This window comes from Haliotis cracherodii, unplaced genomic scaffold (assembly GCF_022045235.1).
Source record: "Haliotis cracherodii isolate W230 unplaced genomic scaffold, xgHalCrac1.p SCAF_1, whole genome shotgun sequence".
In the NCBI taxonomy this organism is placed as follows: Eukaryota; Metazoa; Mollusca; class Gastropoda; order Lepetellida; family Haliotidae; genus Haliotis; species Haliotis cracherodii.
The window spans coordinates 32,274,379-32,295,182 of NW_027266264.1; the positions used below are offsets into that span (position 1 = coordinate 32,274,379).

General features: G+C 36.7%; 1 protein-coding gene, 1 long non-coding RNA gene and 1 pseudogene across 2 annotated transcripts in view; 2 read left to right on the plus strand and 1 right to left on the minus strand.

Annotated features, from left to right (window-relative positions):
• The window catches only part of LOC139476029 (aquaporin-4-like), a 170,932-nt gene that overhangs the window by 146,502 nt on the left and 3,626 nt on the right, over positions 1-20,804 (plus strand). The window lies entirely within an intron of this gene.
• On the minus strand, positions 1,927-9,107 carry LOC139476051 (uncharacterized). The gene is made up of 4 exons (XR_011654042.1): positions 8,878-9,107; positions 2,807-2,863; positions 2,155-2,412; positions 1,927-1,949 (listed from the first exon to the last, which is right to left on the minus strand). It is a non-coding gene; the product is annotated as an uncharacterized lncRNA (long non-coding RNA).
• Positions 12,366-18,722, plus strand: LOC139476040 (uncharacterized; annotated as a pseudogene).

Consider the following 20,804-nt stretch of genomic DNA (forward strand, 5'->3'; position numbering starts at 1 on the left):
TGTCCTGTATGACATGCGTACAAGAGCGGTTTTCTGTTTGATACACTTAATAACACTATCGATTATACACAACGTTGTTGAGATCGTTGACGGCGCAGGCACTACAGAAAAGTACCCCAATTACCTACCTATGTACTCTAGTGTAGATTAGCTCGGCAATGCATGTACGGCACTGTTTGTTTTTACAATGCACGAAATCGGGTTAATCGGTCACGTTATGTCAATCGTGTGGGTAGTATACCTAGTGTGCTGTTTCCTTTAAACCCCTTCATTTCAGCGCCGTTAGTATTGCCACGCTAGGGTACACCATAGTGTATGTGGTACATTTGTGGAGTACCTATCAAACCATACTCACCCACTCACTCACTTGGGGGGCATTGAACCATTGCTGGCGTTACTTGTAAGAGACGGATAGAATTTTCTGAAGTGAGACCCCAACAATACGATTTTACGCCCAAATGGAATATAACGTCAATGCTAGTGAACAACCAGTCTCGCTTATCCGACGAAACAAATTCCGTTGGGCGTAAAAGGAGAAATAGCTGTAATGGAGAGATCACTTAAAATAAATCAGTTAGGACAACATTTGTTCGTGAAAAGCGTACGCATGTCCTGTCCTACAGGTAGCACACAGATGTATATACTTTGTTACACAGGAGTTTTGCTTGGTAATATGATCTCCGTTATCTGTCTTAAAGATACACCATCCCAAGGCCCCTCTGCTTAAGGACCAGCACCGATTCTGTTACTGGAATGTCATTTTGTAACTTGAAACTCAACAATCTCTGCTCAATTCCGAGCGAATTCTGACCACTGGAAGACATAGTATATAAATAAGCATGTGCGACAACGATATAAGGCAGGGCGGGACAACTTAGGAATGGCCAGGAGTCCGAACTTGACCACACAGAAGGAAGCGAGCTACAAAAACATGTTTTATATCATTGGAAAGATCTCGAGGAGACGAATCCAAATAATGTGTGTCCCAGTGTGTACACATGTTTACAAGCTCAAAAATTGGCTCAGGAAATGCATTACTGCAGAAATTTCTGGCAGAATTTTTTTTTTCTGCAGAAATTTCTGGCAGTATTTTTTTTTTCTACAGAAATTTCTGGCAGAATTTTTTTTTTTCTACAGAAATTTCTGGCAGAATTTTTTTCTGCAGTAATATTTAGCAGGATTGTTTAAATTCAGGAGAAATAAGGTTCTATCATTGGATAGTTTAATCTGGAGATGCTTTAAATGACCTTTTTCTACAGAAATTTCCGGCAGAATTTTTTTTTCTTAGGGAAATATCTGGCAGAATATTTTTCTGCAGTAATATCAAGCATCAATCTTTGGAGAGTTTAAATTGAATTCAGCAATTGAATATATTTATCTTGGTATTATATTTACCAAATTTATCAGGAAAAGTTGACGTCACTCGAATTAAACAATGGAACAATAATATTATGTTGGCCTCATACCTTTGTATACTAGACAGATGCAAATCCTTGAACCTTGAGCGTACCGTATAATTATCTAAATTATTATGAGAATTTCAGTGACCATCTTCAATGGCCTTTTTACGACTTGGAAGTGTACAACATTAAAGGTGAATGTGATTCTCAAAAAATAAATTTCATAATTATTCCATGGGGCCAACCAAATATATAATCCCCTGTTGAAATTCAAAGAAACACCCTACATGTGATATACTGTACTTTGAAAGTAGGGTTAACTTCAGACATGGAAAAAAAAAAAACACAACCAAGATTTTACGATATAACTGCATATATTGTTTCATAAATTTCATTGTGCACATCTCATCTAATATATATATATGCAATCCTCGGCAATATCTTAGCCACATAGCTTAGACAAAAAATATGTACATTTCAGCAATACTTGCTGCTCCTTCATTATTGTTCTGATACTGACGCTCATCTTCGGTGCTTTGTCAGAGTGATCTGAAAGTAATAAAATAAATGTAAAGAATATGAGAACATAATTAAAATCACAGTGCATCTATACAATAAAAGCAAAAATAGTAACCTCATGAAGTTGGGTTGTTTCTCTGCCCACATTACACATATTCTAAGTAACGTTGACTAACCCTAATATTACACATCACAATACATATTTCAAAAGAAATGCAATATTTATTGAAATTACCTTTGATTGTTTTTGCAGTTTTTCATTGTTCTTCTCTATTGCCTCTTGAACTTTAGTTGGGAGGGTTGTCACTTCCCTTGGGGCAGGCATGAAGGGCTTGAAGTCTGATAGCTTGGTGGTGGGTGTCCGGATGTCCCCAATCTTGAAGGAGGGCATCGCGGGTTGTTGCAGGCTTCTGTCTAAGTTCCCTTGCAAATACACTAAACAGTTGATCCAAATCTTCATGCATGTGCCCCACCATGAGAAAGAAAGTTTCACCTGAAAATAGTATTTACATCAGTATTAGCACTATGAAAACAAATCAAATTGTACAAAACTTGTTTATTTACAGAATACTGATTTGAGTATTGAGAATATTGAGAGAAAAATCAATCTTATGCATTTTTCAAGTTTCAACATAGTGTGCAGATTCTTTTATACTGGGGATGAGCAATTGGACATGAAATGCTTTTGTTTCAAAACAATTCTAATGTGGTTTAAAATAATTTACATAAATTATAAAAATATTAACCACTGCTGTGATTTCAGCATTTACTTTGAATTGTATAGTATAGCCTCAAGGAATAAATACACAATACATGATATTGTATGTGGAATCATATACCAATAATTTCATTGATAACTATCTTCATGATAGCACTAAAAGTGATACCTTGGATTGCAGCGTCCACTTTTGACTGGCCGACAAAATCTTGCAGCTTTACTGGTCCTGGAAATGTCAAATAAATATTTGAACAATACATAAATTGCAACTTTAATGTAATTGGATAGTCATACAAATATAACAATTGCCAATTTCCATTCTCAGAAATCCACAATGCCTCCAAAATTAGACAAGCCTACCAGACAAACATCGAATTTATTCAACAGGCCCGTACCAAGCATTTAGCTAAGACAAAGATAAATTTCTATCCTTCTAAACGTGTGTTACAAATATAATGTACAAACAAATGTCTTGACATACATGGCACGATCCCATTACAAAACAAATCCCATTACATCCTTTACTAATATTACTGGACAAACTACAATAACATAACCCATATATGTGCACTGTGGATACTAAGCTCCATTGGTTTCTAAATAAGAATCTACATAACTCCCTACCAATAGGATATGTAGACAGTAATATATGTTTTGGTTTAGTTTTTTGTTTACAAAAATACTGTTGCTAGGATGCAGCAGTGAACTTATTGTTGTGTTTGTTTGCTTGTTTCTATAACAATATTCCAGCTATATGACAGCAGTCTGTAAATATTTGAGTTTGGACCAGTCCATCCAGGGACTGATATCTTGAGCATCAGGTTACGCAATTGGGATACGATGACACGCATCAACCTAGTCAGGAAGCCTGACCACCCGATCCCGTTAGTCGCCTCTTACAACAAGCATAGTTGCCTCTTATGGCAAGCATGGGTTGCTGAAGACCTTTTGTGATGCATGCCATATATATAGCTAATATTAGCAAATTCCATTCAGGAGTATACAATGAGCCACAGCGGGCAGCTAATTTTGGCTTATGGCACATGTAACTAGTACTTTGGGGGAACTTTTGTACTGAAAGTGTTGTTTCATTGGTTGCCATCAGTTACAGAGACACATGGACAAATTGACTTACTATGAAACTGGATGTAACATTTAATTAAATAACTTTGTGCAACATACTTCCTTATAATAATTATGGTTTCTTTTATTCACTGTGGCACATGAACACTCGCTCACCTGGAATGAGTGAGTGAGTTAGGTTAGATGCCGCTTTGAACAGTATTTCAGGTATATCACGGCGTGTCAACTTGATGTGGGAGGAAAGCCCAGTGTGATGTAGGTCTAAGACATTTACCACTCGTCAAACCCATGAGCATGTGTATGAGGCTGAACCATGAACCGAACACCGAGGAGTAAGAAGTGAAAAACACCCTTAATATTGGAAGAATTATTATGTCATTATAATGTGAAAAGGAACAAGTCATTATTTTGAGCAATAACAGAGTTATGGGTGAATTTCCAATTCAAGAAATTGGGGTTGTCAATCAGGTAATGTTTCATTGTCCATTGGTCTCTGAGAAGATTACTTGTATTGTGCAAAGAATTGCATTTTGAGAGAGTGCAAATTAAGGGCATGTAATGGTCAAAATATAAAACATTACGAAAACAGAATCTGTGATGATCCCCATTACAATCTCTACATACTGGATTTCATTAGAGCACGAAAATTACAGCACATGTATCACCTTTCAAACAGAAATGACTTTAGAAGTAATGGCCGTAAATAGCTTTATCAATATTGTGGTTATGGCATCAACACACTTGAAGTTTTGGAGAACATTTGTTCTAAATCTAAGACGGCTAAGTGGCAGTCAATTCCAATTCCATTTTTGATGAGTTGATTTCCCACAAATACTTGATGGAAATAACTTGATTCTGATTGGACAATCAGGTTATGAAATCACAATAATCCCCCTCTTATTAAAAAGGCTGTTTTGAAATGGAAACTAATATTTTATAAAGTAGTACTTTTTTACAGTCATTGTCTATAAGCATTTTAAAATATTTATATTTATAGGATACAACATGCAAAGTTTCACTACAATATTGAAAGGATGTGTGGCAATACATTTTGTGCAGAAAACCATAAAAATCTACAGAGAGAATGAATTTCAAGTTTTGAGGACAACAGAGGGCTTGACATTGGCACTTTTCATTTTCGAAATGTTACGTCATATCTTTTGTGTCACAGTGAGTGATATGTCATCCTAGTGGCTAGCTTAATTTTCTTTTGGGGTGCCCACTTCATGGTAGTTTTTGTGCTACATGCTTTCAATGCCTGACCTATGTGTAAACAAACTGTTTAAGCATATACAGCACCACTGTCGGTGATTTTGTTTGTTTGTTCACTTTCTTGTTTAACACTGCACTCCAACAATATTTCAGCTATATGACGGTGGTCTGTACAGAAGTCTGGACCAGACAATAAAGTGATTGACATCATGAACATCAATCTATGAATTGGGATATGTTGACAAGCGTCAACCATGTCAATTAGCCTTACCACCCAATCCCGTTAGTCGCCTCTTACAACAAGCATAAACACAACATGTTTTTAATGTGGAGCACGGTTACCTGTAGATTTATCCATGCTTAATTTCAGATTTGAAACCTCATTCTCTGTTTTCGTTTCCAAGTTCAATTTAGTGCAGTTTACAGGTTACCAAGAGAAACATTGAAAACACAGTATTTTTATCTCCTGATATACTGAATAAAATTGGTAGCATATATATAGGTATTAATAGAGTTAGATAAAGTGACAGTAACATGGGAATGATATTAATTTCAAGTCTAAAGACACTAGTTAGTCTGAAAATGTCATGTAATACTGAAAATGTCATGTTTTAATGAAAACTTGATTTTTAAACATTTTGATGATGCCATACAAAAAACATTCATAAACAAACATCTCACAAAACTGTGATGCAGTAAGATCAGTGTCATGTATTTTCAAAATGGTATTCTATCATTAAGTATTGTGACAATGTCGTGCGCACTTAACATAAACTGTATGTTTTGGGCCATATTGTGAGTGCCCCAGCTGTAGTGTTCGGAACTGGTTGAAATTCACAACAAGAATGATGAATAAATCATACAACATTTGTCAAGATTAATCAAATTCTCTCAGATACATGTAGCCTATAGATCCTATAATTGCATCAGTGTTACAGTCGCGCTCGCATGTTGCTGTATATAAAAAAATTAAACCTTTGAGATATTAAAACAGTATTATCTCACGTAATTATTCCAAGCTGATGTAATTATTCCAACTTTTTTATTTCCAAGTGTATATTTTTAAATAATATTGAAGTTTAAACAATTGACATAAGAATCGCAAGTGTGTGGTTTTTTATTGTTGCTTGAATGGGCAGTTAAAATAATAATGTGTGTGTGTGAGTGAGTATGGTTTAACGCCGCTTTTAGCAATATTCCAGCAATATCACGGCGGGGGACACCAGAAATGGGCTTCACACATTGTACCCATGTCGGGAATCGAACCCGGGTCTTCGGCGTGACGAGTGAACGCTTTAACCACTAGGCTACCCGACCGCCCCTAAAATAATAATGTAAAAAGTATCCAGTTGGTTATTAAATTACATTCATTTTCCCTAAACCTATATCAGCAGTTATTGCTTTTGTATGACATAAGTAGAAATAAGTTATAATGTGTATTTTTATATAAAACATGAATTACCAATAAAAACATCATATTTGGAAGGCAATCTGCCATTAATGTAATGTAAGTATCTTTTAGGGATCAGCAAACAGGGCAGACAAACATTAAGGATGTGCAGGGGCAACTTACGATTAAAGATTTCTTGAAATGTTAATGGTTATCCAAAAACTTAATAAAACATCAATTAAACATCTCTTTTATAGCACTGCTTGTGAAAAAGAATTATTGTTGATTTGTCTCACGATTTCACTACTGAAATTTTTTTTCGTGAATATCAACTTTGTCTTTCATGCATTGTACACATGCTTCCATAAAAGAACATTTTGTATAATAGAATGTTATGTTAATCATTATCAGATTTAACTCAAGAGTTACAAATATCTATTTAGATATTTATCTAGTTTACATAACCCTAACAATGACTACTGAATTTCTTCCATTTAAAATTCTTGTTATCATAAAACTTTAAAATAGGCACGTCAAGATTAAGTCGTATTCTACATCTGAAATCAATGTTAGTGACGAGACTTTAATAGACTTTTTAATGCATTTTACACTGATGGACAGTCATGAACATGATTTTTTGTCCGCTTTCCTAAACTTACATTTAACCTAGCTGACAAACCCCTTGTGAAATAATAATATGAATACACTGAATGGTATGAATGACCTGACAAACATCAGACTATGTCTATTCATTGTCTTTTTCTTATGCATACTACTTTAGTATGCCAAACTCTTAAAACATGTAAACACAATATATCATATTAAAGTTAACAAGTTATGTAAAGTATGTTTTGAACTTGTGGCTATTTCACTTACTTAATAATATTTGTATCAAAATGGATATTAAATTGAACTAAAACAGTAAAGACAAATAAACAGGCAGAGATAAAACACAATAGCAAAATGTGAGCCTTCATAAAAACAAACAGATGTGTGGATTTGAATCTCTCATAGTGCATGATCCCATCTGTATTACAACCACAATTTATGCCACGCAATTCTGTTATCGATGTGCTTTGTAATGACCATTTCGCGATTTTAAGAACGAATGATTCTGTCAAAGTACCTTAATCCTTATCCACATTCTGACTGGTGACCAATGATTCTTGTCAATGTTTTTGATAACCTTGTTACCTCAGGGAGCAAAAACATGTTATCATTTTCACAAGATTATTCCTGTTTCACAAAATTTTGGTTGAAAAACTATGTACCAAGGATGATGATTTGTGAGATTTGAGAATAGATGCCTTGAACATGAATAAATCCTAAGTTATGTTTTAAGACACTTTGTCCCCAAAACAGTTACCAGGTACATATGATCTGACACTCCCAACCTTTCGTAAGCACAACATTCAACTTTTGGCTTTTGCATAGAGAATGGAGTCTATTCATATACGTATATGAAGGTTTTGCCTTATTGTATCAACAAGTTATTTCAATGAAAATTAATAATGTTTAACTTGTTTGTAAATTGATGAGAAATAAGTTAGGTTTATTATGCAGATAGCAAATGTGTGCTTGGTAGTAATAATGAAACAATAGTTAAAAAAAATACATTCATTGATACTGTGTATGTGCAATAGCACTAATTACTTTCAGCATGTGATACTGTGTTATCATACACGACCATATCAGACAACCCATTCACCTGTAATCAGACAACCCATTCACCTGTAATCAGACGTGACACACCTGCTTGTGAGGGCCCCTTCACGTTCTTATTACATAGGAATTAGCAATCAATGCTGTCAACCTATTTGTATGTTATGATTACTGCTCCTGTGATAATATGACATATCGTTTTATAATAAAAATGTATGATGCATGTTTGGGTAACCTAAAATATACAGTTGTGACTCATCACTAACATGGCCCCACACGCACCAGAAAACATTGGATCAACGATAAAGTTGTGAGTCTTGAATGAGTGAGTTTGGTTTAACACCGCTTTTAACAGTATTCCAGTTATATCGTGGCGTGTCAGCTTAATGTGGGAGGAAAGCCACGAGCACAGATATGGTGCTGACAACCTAGAAACATTGGACGAACCGGGATTCAAACCATAGGTTTCTGGCGTGCCCAAGGGACACAACTTTGCACGGTGAATTGCAATGCCTTAGACTACTGGTAGTGACTGTATATAACTAGTATCAGGTCTTATCCATAATACTCCTTGTCAAACCCTTACGTTTATTGAATTTTGTTTTCATGCTAAATTCGGTTCCATTTTGAAGGTCACTTTTACATGTATCCAGTTGGAAACAGCAATTATTAATAAAGATCTTGCATTATTCCAGGGCTTTTAGAAATTCGATATCGACATGTCCTATAAAAAACAAAGAAAGGATTCTATCACTAGGATCACTCGACAGTGTGTCTCGTAAACTTGCCTAGCCCCACGCCTATTGTGTAAGCACCACAGAGTAGCCCGAGCCACCCACCAACTCACACCCTAATTAAGTCATGGCCTTGCCGGCAACGAGGGCAACACTTACCTGGTATACTACGTACGTAACACCAATATAATGTCACGTGAAGCCATATATAGGCTACACAATCCGCGTACTTTCACAGAGCCCTGGCTCTTCGGCTCTTCCTTTCCTAGCTCATGTTGAAATTTTGATAAAAAATCATGCATCGTGCTTAGATTCCGAAACGAAATTTAAATTGGCAACACCACCGGTGATGGTAAAAACACCCAGCGAAACGCAAGACCGATGGAGTACCTCACCCCTACATTCGCCTGACATGTTTATTTTCGCGTTCGTAGCTCAACTCTATCTAATATTGCTGATGCAATAAATGAACTATATTTAACCATATTGCACATAAACATTACTTACCAATTTCAGTGCTTTTCTTTTTGGGCAGATTTCTTGAAGAAAGGTGTCTGTCTTGACTGTTGATGAGGTTTGTAATATCTGTAATGGGTAGCAACATGTTCGATGAATATGTTCATAAAGAAACCATGATACAAACAGAAGGCCAACGTTATTCAAGATATATACAGTGTTTGGTTTACAAAAATAGAATAAAATGTTTCTTACCCATGATAACGTTGTTGAAGCAGAGCTGGTGAACCCTGCTTAGGCATCCAGAGCTTCTCACTGCGACCAGAACTTGGGTTTTCGATGTGATTTACCTACTTGTTGAATAGTTATCGTTTGACCGCCTGACTGAACGTTCTCGAAGATTTAACGATACGTAATTAGGGTTAAACTTACTTACTTTGGAGATTTAACGTGCGCTTTTCGACTGATGCGTATTTCGCACACGGTAGGGTTAAATCTTTATACACCATTTTTATGGTCGGGCGTCCACGGCTGATTTTTTTTGCAAATCAAACACAAGGGTGTATATCACGCCCCCTTGAGTGTTCACTGGGTGGTCACGTAGTCTGTTGTAAGGTTTGGCACCAGCATCTCAGGTTACAATTTGATATTAATTCAAGTAATCCACTGATAATGTACATAGGTAGTTATCCTAATTACATTTAGTTTTGTCCGACAAGGAGCGAGTTTACTCTTTTTTTAGACATAGACTTTGTAACAGGCTCTTCCCCTGGAAAAACATATATTGTAAATAAATATTTTGCCGTTTCCATCAACCTTAACACGTGATGTTCTATAACTGTTGTCTTGTACACTATCCATAGTGTAAGTCAGCTCGAGGAATTTTCATATAGTATTATCATTAATCAACATATCCCATGCAACAGTTATGTTGCTATCCGGACAAAACTATTTCAACATTCTATATTGTATCGCAAATGTAAACGAATAGTTTTTATTATAAATACAAACCTACATGTTAAGCGGTAATACCAATCACGCATTAAATAACATATATGAACAACTGTCGGATTATAAAGTCTCACATCGGTTCCTCCGTGCAACTTCATGCCTGACTTACATTCATATTGTTCTTTCAACACACTTACGCTTCTCCAAATTTAGAAAGAAGCTGTGTACACAGTGTTCTTGCGAGTTACATTTACGCGTCCGGTTTGGCGGCAACTTCAAAGAGTGGACAAATGGTTGCTCCTTCAGGTAGCTATAATTACCCACTCTACAATGCAATATCGTATTATCCATTTGTAATGAATGATAGTAACACTTGATTGGATTGGATTAGGTTAAATCTACATTTCTCAGGGTCTCTAACATCGAGATTTGAAATATATTTCATGTAAATACCTTCTTTGTCTTGTGACTTGTATATATTCGTGTATATTCAGAATAGTACCTTCGCATTCCTGAAAAGTCTTTGCACAATGGCACAAGCAACGTGGTCTCTTTCTGTGAAAAATTGCACTCTTTATTTCAGCCACAGCAAAGATCCCGAACCACGCGCAGTCAGCAATGTTACGTCTGGTTACCGTCTTGCAGTTACGATACAGGTAAGTCGTCAAAATATGTATTGTTTTATTTCTGGATACGCCGACCCTAGAACATGGAAATATACAATTTAAATGTGTGGCTTTGCTGACATGCGAAACGCGTTTTGTAAGAGTCTAAGTGTAGCGTATTTATTTCTACCAATTTTGATAAAAGATACGCAAACAAACTAATCTGAAAAGGAGATAGATCCATCTCCTGTGGTTTTATTATGTCTTGTATACTGTCTACGTGTTGTTGCTGTATGGCGACACTTGTTGTGTTTGTGTAGCTGTATGAATTTGCCTGTGGTGATCGGTGAAAGTGAAAACACGGTTACCAATCCATGCAGTATTTAGATAATTTACATGCGAGCTACTCTGTTATTTATAACGTTCGAATTATTTCGATAAAAATAACTATTAAGACCTGATGTTTATGAATATAACAAATTTGTATTAATGTTTTCCTAAAATCAACACATATCCATCAAAGCTGGTGCTGGGGGGGGGGGGGGGACGATTTGGAATACCCACGCGATGCATATTGTACGTGCTGTGCCGCCAGACTTCCTGCCAACAAGGCAATTAAATTTTCTCGGGTATTGTCACTTCATACGGTGATACATTGTCTCGCGCGCGTGGTCGAAGGGTATTGTTTATCAGCGCCACCTTTATCATGCCATGTGATCGTTTTGTTAATTACACTGTATGTTACGGTTTCGCCGATCCTCAACTTTCAAAGCCTCCAATAAAATTTATGTGATCATTATCTTATCCTTATTCCGACTTGTCCTCCCCCCCCCCCCCCCCCCATGCACACACACACACTCCAAAAGCAAATTCACTGAGGCTTGACCAATACCAATTAACAGTTGTCAGTTAAACAGTTCGCATCTAGTATGTTATTGTATATATTGAAAACCGTGAGCGTGCTACTATGGGGAGGGGGGAGGGTTTAGGGAGGGTGTTGGTTCTCCACCTGGTCACTCATCAATCAGACTGTATACGGTATACTTCAATAATGATAAAATATCATTAGTCCCTGGGGTGGCCGAGTTACTTTTCTTTTCGTTTGTCGATTCATATTTTGGAAAATCAAAGGGGAACCACTCCAGCTTATGCAGCACACACATTTGGGAAGGTGGCTTCAATCATTAATAATAATATTTCTTATCATGGCTTCACACTCGTTCCGAACTTTTTTAAGATCGGACACCAGGTTATGCTGTCGGAAATTCAAGACATTTCTTTATTTTCTTGAGTAGAGACAGGCCTATCGGAAATTCGAAATTGAACAGCAACGCCAAATATACATTCCGGCGCAGTGATCAGCTGGTGTCAGTGTTGAGGAGCAGCCTAGTCCTGTACCAGGCTGGCCGCATGGCGCTCTGGGTGGTTTGTGCATTATGTATATCATGACAAGTTCAGTCCCTCGTGTTATTTAATGCCACACTTGGCAATATTCAAGCCATTTGAAGACAGCCTGGTCCGGTGATTGTTGTTATGAGCAACAATCCATGCCACCATGCCATGACACTGTCAACATAGGTTGCTGTGGACCAATTCTAACCTGAAATTCCCCAGTTCAGTAGCATAAGAGCCCTATCTTCTCCTACAAAATAAGAGATATATGATAAGGACCTCTGTATTTGTTGCATTGTCTTGTTTACAGGTTTACGCATTCAATGATGATGACCAGGACCTACAAGTGACCCTAGTTCAGGTGAGTTACAACAATTCATACTCAATGAAAATGAACCATGTCACCTCATATGAGCTAATACTTTTACTTTATGTTTGGGGCTTATCAGGGACAATTACTTAATTATTTCATCTTGGTCATGAGGCCATTAGCGGTGACATGATGACAACAGCAACCTACATGACATGTACAGGTTTCCTAATATTGGATGAGCAATGAAGCCCAGTTGCTGATTCTTTGAGTGGATAGTCTGAACTAGGCATTTTATTTATCCTCAGAAAAAATGTCATTTATATATAATGTACATTTTTCAACCGAATTAGTTTGACGTTGACATTATGTTGCAGGGGTTACTCCATGAGGAATCAGCACAGGAACGTCATGAGGTTAGTAAAGGAGAAACAGAAACCCAGATAGCCCACCTGTACCTGTAAAGTTTGCATACTATTGTAACCGAGGTGGCTTACTCATCTATGGCACCGCAATTCGCTGTACAGAGTTGCATCCCCTGGGAACACCAGAAACCTATGATTGTGGGTTCGACTCCAGGTTTGCCCCGGTTCTAGGTTTGTCAGCACCATACCAGTGCTCGTGGGTTTCACCGAAGTGGTAAACGTCTGAGACCTGCATCACTTCGGGGTTTCCTCCCACATTAAGCTGACACGCTGCAATATACATGTAACTGTAATACTGTTAAAAGCGGTGTTAAACTCACTAACTTCTTTATGACCGTATACTTAATCTTGCCATAGACTTAAAATGCCAGAAGTTTATAAAGCTATTTTGACCCAATATTCAGCAGTTTTCTTTTTGCATGTATCTGCATATACTTAAAGGGGCACTGATCTAACGCAATTCCCCGGACTGGTTGTTGCCTTTGTTATTGTTTTTTCCCCCGTGAGTACCCGGATGATACGCAACGAAACTGAGCGTGACCAGAGACTGGGCTACCGTCTGCAAGGACAGCTAAATAAACTTGGAGGCTGGAGGCAATATTTGTTTTACGCATTTTTGCATAAACACTGATTGGTGAACTGTGATCTATAAAGATTTCGACAAAGGGCGCATGTTAATTAACTTTTTGAGCCTAAACAAACAGACAAAAAGACCGGCAGAGCTCATCGGAAGTCGTCATTTGGAAATACCCCAGATGGTTATAGTTTGATACTAAGAAAGCATTTTCGGATTTCGGAGTGCGTCGATAATACGATTACTACTCCCTTGTTGTCATGCACGTTTTCTCGTATAACCCTACACTTGTGTATTTGTCGTCATGCACTTGATGCTCAGTTAATGAATGTATTACAGGTACAATTAGTGGTAGCACCACTTAGATTACCTGACAAAGGTTCCCATTTGGCATTTATTGTGTCTGGGGTAATTATTCAATCTAAATCCAGGTTTGAAGTGAGGTGAAATGTGTGTTTATGTAATATGCACGTGGCAGCCCAGCAAGAGATGAATGATCAGTTGATTTACTTTTTTTTGTAAATCAACGGATCGTTCCTAGTCATCAAAGGATTAACAGAAAATACGTTGATTGATTAATCACTGTTATATTGCACAGTGGATACGTCAAAAGTGAGTGTTTACATGTCTAGGTTTACTAAAACAAAGGGAATACACTCATATCATGGCGTGAAGTGCCGATGTTAAAACAACATACTTTGTTCAAAGGGTTAACTAATAATACGTTGATTGATTAATCATTGTTATCTATCACTCAATGGATTTTTTAGGAACCGTGGACGTTATGAAAATAGTTGTCACGTGTCCTTTCTCAGCCGACCCTTGAGACTTGACACCTAGGTGAAACACCTGAAACAATCCAAGTGATCAGTTGAGAAACGAACACGGGTTATAATATCCCGAAACGATATATATCTTTTAGAATATTTGATTGTTACAGAGACACGTGACATCGAATAAGTTTCTTTGTATAGCTGCAGACGAGTGGGATTTTATTCCGTTGTGTGGATATTCACGGATACATTCCTCGAACAAGGAACCTGCCTAAAATTTATACACATAAATTTGGTAGGTTGTAATTATGGTATTTGCATTTTGTTTTCCTTCATTTGAAACGATTCGTTCTTGTTTCTCTACGTCTTGGTTGGGAAATTTTTCAATGCCCGATAGACGTTGTTTTCACAGGTCTTTTCCTTTGTAAGCGTGTTTATATTTCCGTCAATTGGTAAAATGTGATTCTCTCAGGCAATTTATAAAATGTGTAAATATTTCAGTCATTTTGACTAAAAAATCTGTTCAGATTGATTAAGACGATCAAATGAGCCTACAAACATCACAACAGATTATTATGTAGGATTAGAAGCCAAACAACATAGAAATGTACTTTTCAACGTAACATTTTCAGTCTTTTGGTGATGACATTAAACATAAAAATGTTTGGAATTCGTTATCATAATAATACAGATGGAAATGTTTTTCAGTCACTTTGTAAAATAACTGAATATTTAGACTTTTAATAAATATGTTACACACGTTATAAAAAAGGAATGCTCAGGTGAAATATTTACTTTCTGTTGCAAGTCAAAATAGTGTAAACGAAAATCGCAAAATTACCAAGCAAGTGACTTATCAAAACTTCGTCACCATTACCGATGCTACCCACAAAGATACCTACATTTCCTTATTATCTCGAAAACTGTGTTTCATTTTGTTGATCAATGTGACCATACGCCCTTATTACTACTGGTATCCATAAAAGTGACTAATGCGCTTACGAATGGTGCAGCAGAGGTCGCGAGCTAGTCTAGATTTCTGCTATACACCCGGGTACTCACTGGGAAAAAACAATAACAAGGCAACAACCAGTCCCGGGGAATTGCGTTAGATCAGTGCCCCTTTAATGTGAAGTGAAGTGTGTTAATTGTTTGAGAAGTTCAACTGACTACTGAGTAACATATTATGGAACCATACACCCATATGATATGTTTCTTTTATTAGAATCTACCCATCATGGAATGCCAGGATCTTCCAGTAAGTACTTTGTCAGATTTGATACTACTTTAACCTCATTTTACAGTGCATATTAAACATTGTGTGTACACATGGTTTGTTATTCTTAATTATACTAAAATATTACTACATGTATGTAACTGAAAGTTATTATGATCCACATGATCAAATAAGCTATTTTGAATACCTATGATAAGAGAAGTATGCAATTTATGTAACTTTATGTACCTACTAGGGTATCTTTTCGAAAAACTACTATTTTCAGGTGATACATTACAAAGGAAGAGCACCACAAAAGAGTAGAAAGGTAATTAAACTTTAATCATTTCATGAACAACATACCGGTATATTAAATAAATTACTATATTAGCTTGAAAAGTAATGTTATTGCTGTGATGGTAAGGCTCAGTGACTGCATGTCTTGAATATGAATACAATGTTGTTTTTGGTAATAGTTAATTTTTTAACACAAATAAATGCTCTCACTGCAATGTTCCTCAATCTATCTGTCAGTTATAAAACTTCCGTTTGTCATCTTCTCTGAACTAAGTGCCAGGTCATAGAAAAGGAATATCAATGTCAAATACATGTCAGACAGACTGATCAAGCACCTGATTGTTTGTTTTGGTGTAGACTACATTTTAAGTACCAATTCTATAAAAAGGACCCATTTTAGGATCTTTTTATGACCTTTTATGCTTCTAATTAATCTGACCTATTATTTTCAGGCATCTAAGATTGTGCAAACTGAGAAAATGGTAAGTTAATATATATGTAACTGATTTATAGTTAATTGACTAAACCCTAATATGTTAAAAATGGTAGATAGTTCCTGATATATGTAAACCAACTGTTTGATTCTCTTTCAGGTTGAGACATACTTGCAAAGAAGGCGGCAGAATAAAAAGGTGAGCAGATTGTAGAAATAATGGGCAGTAACTGACATGTTCATATGCTAGTGTATATATGTATGTGGATTTTCATGGGCCATGGACACTGTTGCTGTTCATGCCTATAACTGAAATTGATGACTCACCCTGATTATGATCCTTGGCAACATTACGATCCACATGGGTTTCATTCAGATTAGAGCTAATGATTCACTGTCTTATCCAAATGATAATCACCACATTTCCTATAGCAAGATCAGTATTGTGAAAAACTGGAAATTAACACAGGCAATGGTACAGGCACTGTGTTAATACAATGTGGATTGTATTTGTGTATCTTTCTTCCCTTATTTGGCTTATTTGTCATACAGCATCTGGTATAAGATATGAATTATCAGTATCCAGTTCAAACAATCTGATATGCCCTTGCTTTGAATTGTTAAAATATAAATTGAAAACTTCAAAATAGAATATACAGAAATGACTGAATCCTCTTTGTCCACTTAGTACCATGCTTTAATATAAACACATATAACACTGATTTTGTCCATAGATGTCCCCCTGCAAAATCAATGTTGGCATGATTGTGGAGGCATTGAGGAGGATGGCTTTTGGTATGTAATTACTGTTTGCATTGTTGAAGGAAATTTCATATATTGAATTGTTTTCATCACGTTTCACACAAGTATTTTTTTATGATTATGTTCAGATTGCAACGATTTGCTAAGATACTGATGGATCATGATCTTCCTTATGTATCAATATTTATTATTTCATATCAATTAATTGCTTTAACTCTCCTGACTGAAAATCAATTGTCTGTCCCCCTTTTTCATACTAGGCATTTCATCTGAACTTTTTAGCTCTTTGAAACAGAAACTTTGCTTGAAGGATCACACTTTTTGTGACTCTTGAAATTGCTCACATAAATGCTATGCGGCAGTAGTGAAAATGACATTTGTGTTCATTACGGAACCATTTCTGGAGTTTATGCTGAATAACATATGTCCTTTCTGTCTGATGATTCCCATCTGTTACCCAGCTACAACCTATGCCAAGTAACTCCAGTTTTCATCTCTTTCGAAACCTCTGGGTTTTAAGCTGACATTTTATGTGATGACATGCAGATTAACACATGTTAGTAGCATCTGAGTAGTATGATTCTTATAATTTGATGTTCTTTTTGAAGTCCAGTTCATGCTTATAGTTACTGAAAAGAACTTGTTATTGTATTATCGAAATTAGGGAGACATGTGATAGCAGTTAAATGTTTTCTGACAGGAAGTGCATAGTGGTTTGAGTTGGTTGGTTTGACTTATTGTTTTTAAAAGAACTTCTATACACTTTGTATTCCAGTAGTGTTGTGTTTTCCATCTGCTAATAATAGATTCTGGGAAAATGTCAGTGGGGCAAAAGTTATTTACAGAACAGTGAAAATGGAAATTCATGTTATCCTTCATTTTCTGCCTCAATCATGATTTATTTTTTATCTTTATAAAACAAATACAGGTATAAAGCCAAAATATTATCGGTCCAAAAGGAGAAAGTGAACCTACATTGGACTGGCTACAACTTAGACGAGTGGCTATCAACAAACAAGATTAGGTTAGAGGTAAGCAGAATACAAAGATAGAGCTTAAACATAATCAGTTATAAAAGTTTTCACACAGATTACAACATGATTAATGATTTTCATATCATCAATAATTTCTTACATTGTCAATCCCTGGCCTCGTCATACCGAAAGACGTTAAAAGATGGTACTTGTTGTTACCCTGTCTCACGCTCTGCATTAGGGAGCTAAAACGGGGACTGGTCAGCTTGGAGTCATGTACTGTGTACTGAGTAGGGTATTGATGTTTAACTGCGGAATGGTATTTTAGTGGGCTAGAATCAGTCCGGACTAGTACAAGCAGCCACACACACACACACACACACACACACACACACGTGTGCATGCACGCCGCCATATATGTGCACTAATCTTGGACACGACGTTAAACCCAATTTCAACTCACCTCACCTCTCTTACATTGTTCATGTGGCCTAAGGCATGTGGAATGTGTTTATTACTGAAATGAAAAGCATTTTAATGTTTTTTCATATCTTTTCAGAATATGTGCACATAGGTTTCAATGACCAGACGAAAAAAAGAATTCATTTCAAGTATGTTGAGAAGAAAACGTAAGTAAAGTAGACTATTTACATTCATTATACGTCTTATGCCGTAGGCTCTATTGTAAACTCTAAGCTGCATATAGGCTGCAATTTATCTGATGCTATATTAGACAATATGGATCCACTCATCTATACAGCTATTTTCTTCTGTGATAGGACCCATCGCTGGAAACATCGCCTCACCCATGAGACATAGTGCAAAGTCGCCCAAGGACATGTTTTGTAATATAGCATGTGAAAAAATATGTTTTTGAAAGATCTCACGAAATTAGTTTTATTTTTTGTGCTTGTAATCATGTGAACTAAAACTTTTTTGGGGGGAAAAAGGTCATTTAAAGCAACTCCAGATTAAACTATCCAATGATTGAACCTTATTTCTCCTGAATTTAAACAATCCTGCTAAATATTACTGCAGAAAAAAATTCTGCCAGAAATTTCTGTAGAAAAAAAAAATACTGCCAGAAATTTCTGCAGAAAAAAAAAATTCTGCCAGAAATTTCTGCAGTAATGCATTATCTGAGCCAATTTTTGAGCTTGTAAACATGTGTACACACTGGGACACACATTATTTGGATTCGTCTCCTCGAGATCTTTCCAATGATATAAAACATGTTTTTGTAGCTCGCTTCCTTCTGTGTGGTCAAGTTCGGACTCCTGGCCATTCCTAAGTTGTCCCGCCCTGCCTTATATGTAAAAAAACCCAGTCATGCCCACTCACTCCACCCTCTTCGTTTCTGACATAAGTAGATTTTGTCAATGAAACTCATTAGCAAATTGACCAGCTCACCTGACCTCGAGCTTGCTTTAGTTATCAATTAGCACTGCAAGGAACAGGAAATTGTTGTGTCCTACCGTATCCGCTCGGTATGCTGACCCTCAATCAGCGGACTTAGGCAGACACGGATTCGCAGACCGATGCATCTTTATCTCAGAGTACTATCTGCGGACGTACATGTAGGCGTTCATTATCAATAGTCATTAGCAACATACAAGACAGGTCACAGTGATGAACATAATGCACATAGATTGTATCAGGTAGCACGAGTGAGAGAGTATGGATATGCCGCTTTTAGCAATATTCAAGCCATTTCACGGCAGGGACACCACAAATTGGCTTCACACATTTCACCTGTGGAGAATCGAACCCGGGTCTCGGTGTGACGAGCGAACGCTTTAACCACCAAGCTACCCCGCCACCTTAGTCGACTTAGCCTGCTGTTGATTACCCTTATGCTTGTCTCACCAATTACCACATTAATTACCACTCCAATTACGACATTAATTACCACTCCAATTACCACATTAATTACCACTCCAATTACCACATTAATTACCACTCCAATTACCACATTAATTACCACTCCAATTACGACATTCATTACCACTCCAATTACCACATTAATTACCACTCCAATTACCACATTAATTACCACTCCAATTACCACATTTATTACCACTCCAATTACCACATTAATTACCACTCCAATTACGACATTAATTACCGCTCCAACTACCACATTAATTTCCACTTATAGATCAATGAAGATCTTCAGCAACCTATGCCTGTCGTAAGACAAACGAGATAGGGCTGTCATGCTCGCTGGCTTGGTTGTGTGTAGATTGATGCTCATGATGTCAGTCACTGGATTGTCTGGTCCAGACTCGATTATTTACAGATTATTTATAGGTGTTGTAGCGCGGCGTCAACTAACAAATATCTAGATCATATATACAATACATGGGGACCAGATCATGGTGAAGATATATTTAACGCCATGTGGCCCAGTTGTTGTGCATCACTTCGCCGTATCAGGATCTGCCTATCGGTCGTTCGATTCCCATATTTTTGTCATCACCAAGCTTGTTTTGTAGGCTTGTACAGGTCTATGGCCCAAATCACTCCCCTCCCACATGAAGCTTGCACGCTGTGATATTACTGAAATACCGTTCAATGCAGCGTTAAATCAACTCACCCTTATTACTTTCAATTTCAATTATTTATTATCAGTACTTTATAAATTCCCCCATCTAGACAGTTTTGAAACAATTATTAGGATTTATACGTAACTTTAGAATGATTTCGTGTAGATACAAGCTAGTGTAATATATTACCCTGAATAATTGAGGAATTTCACGCACATATAACAAATGAATTATCTATGAATATCTGCAGGAAAGTATTGATAACCACTGATAATTGCTGTGCCCACATAGCTGGAAAAACTCTCGACTAAACCGGGTAAAAGGTGAAAGTGTACATCTGAAATATTAAAATCTGAAAAGGTCATGAAAACA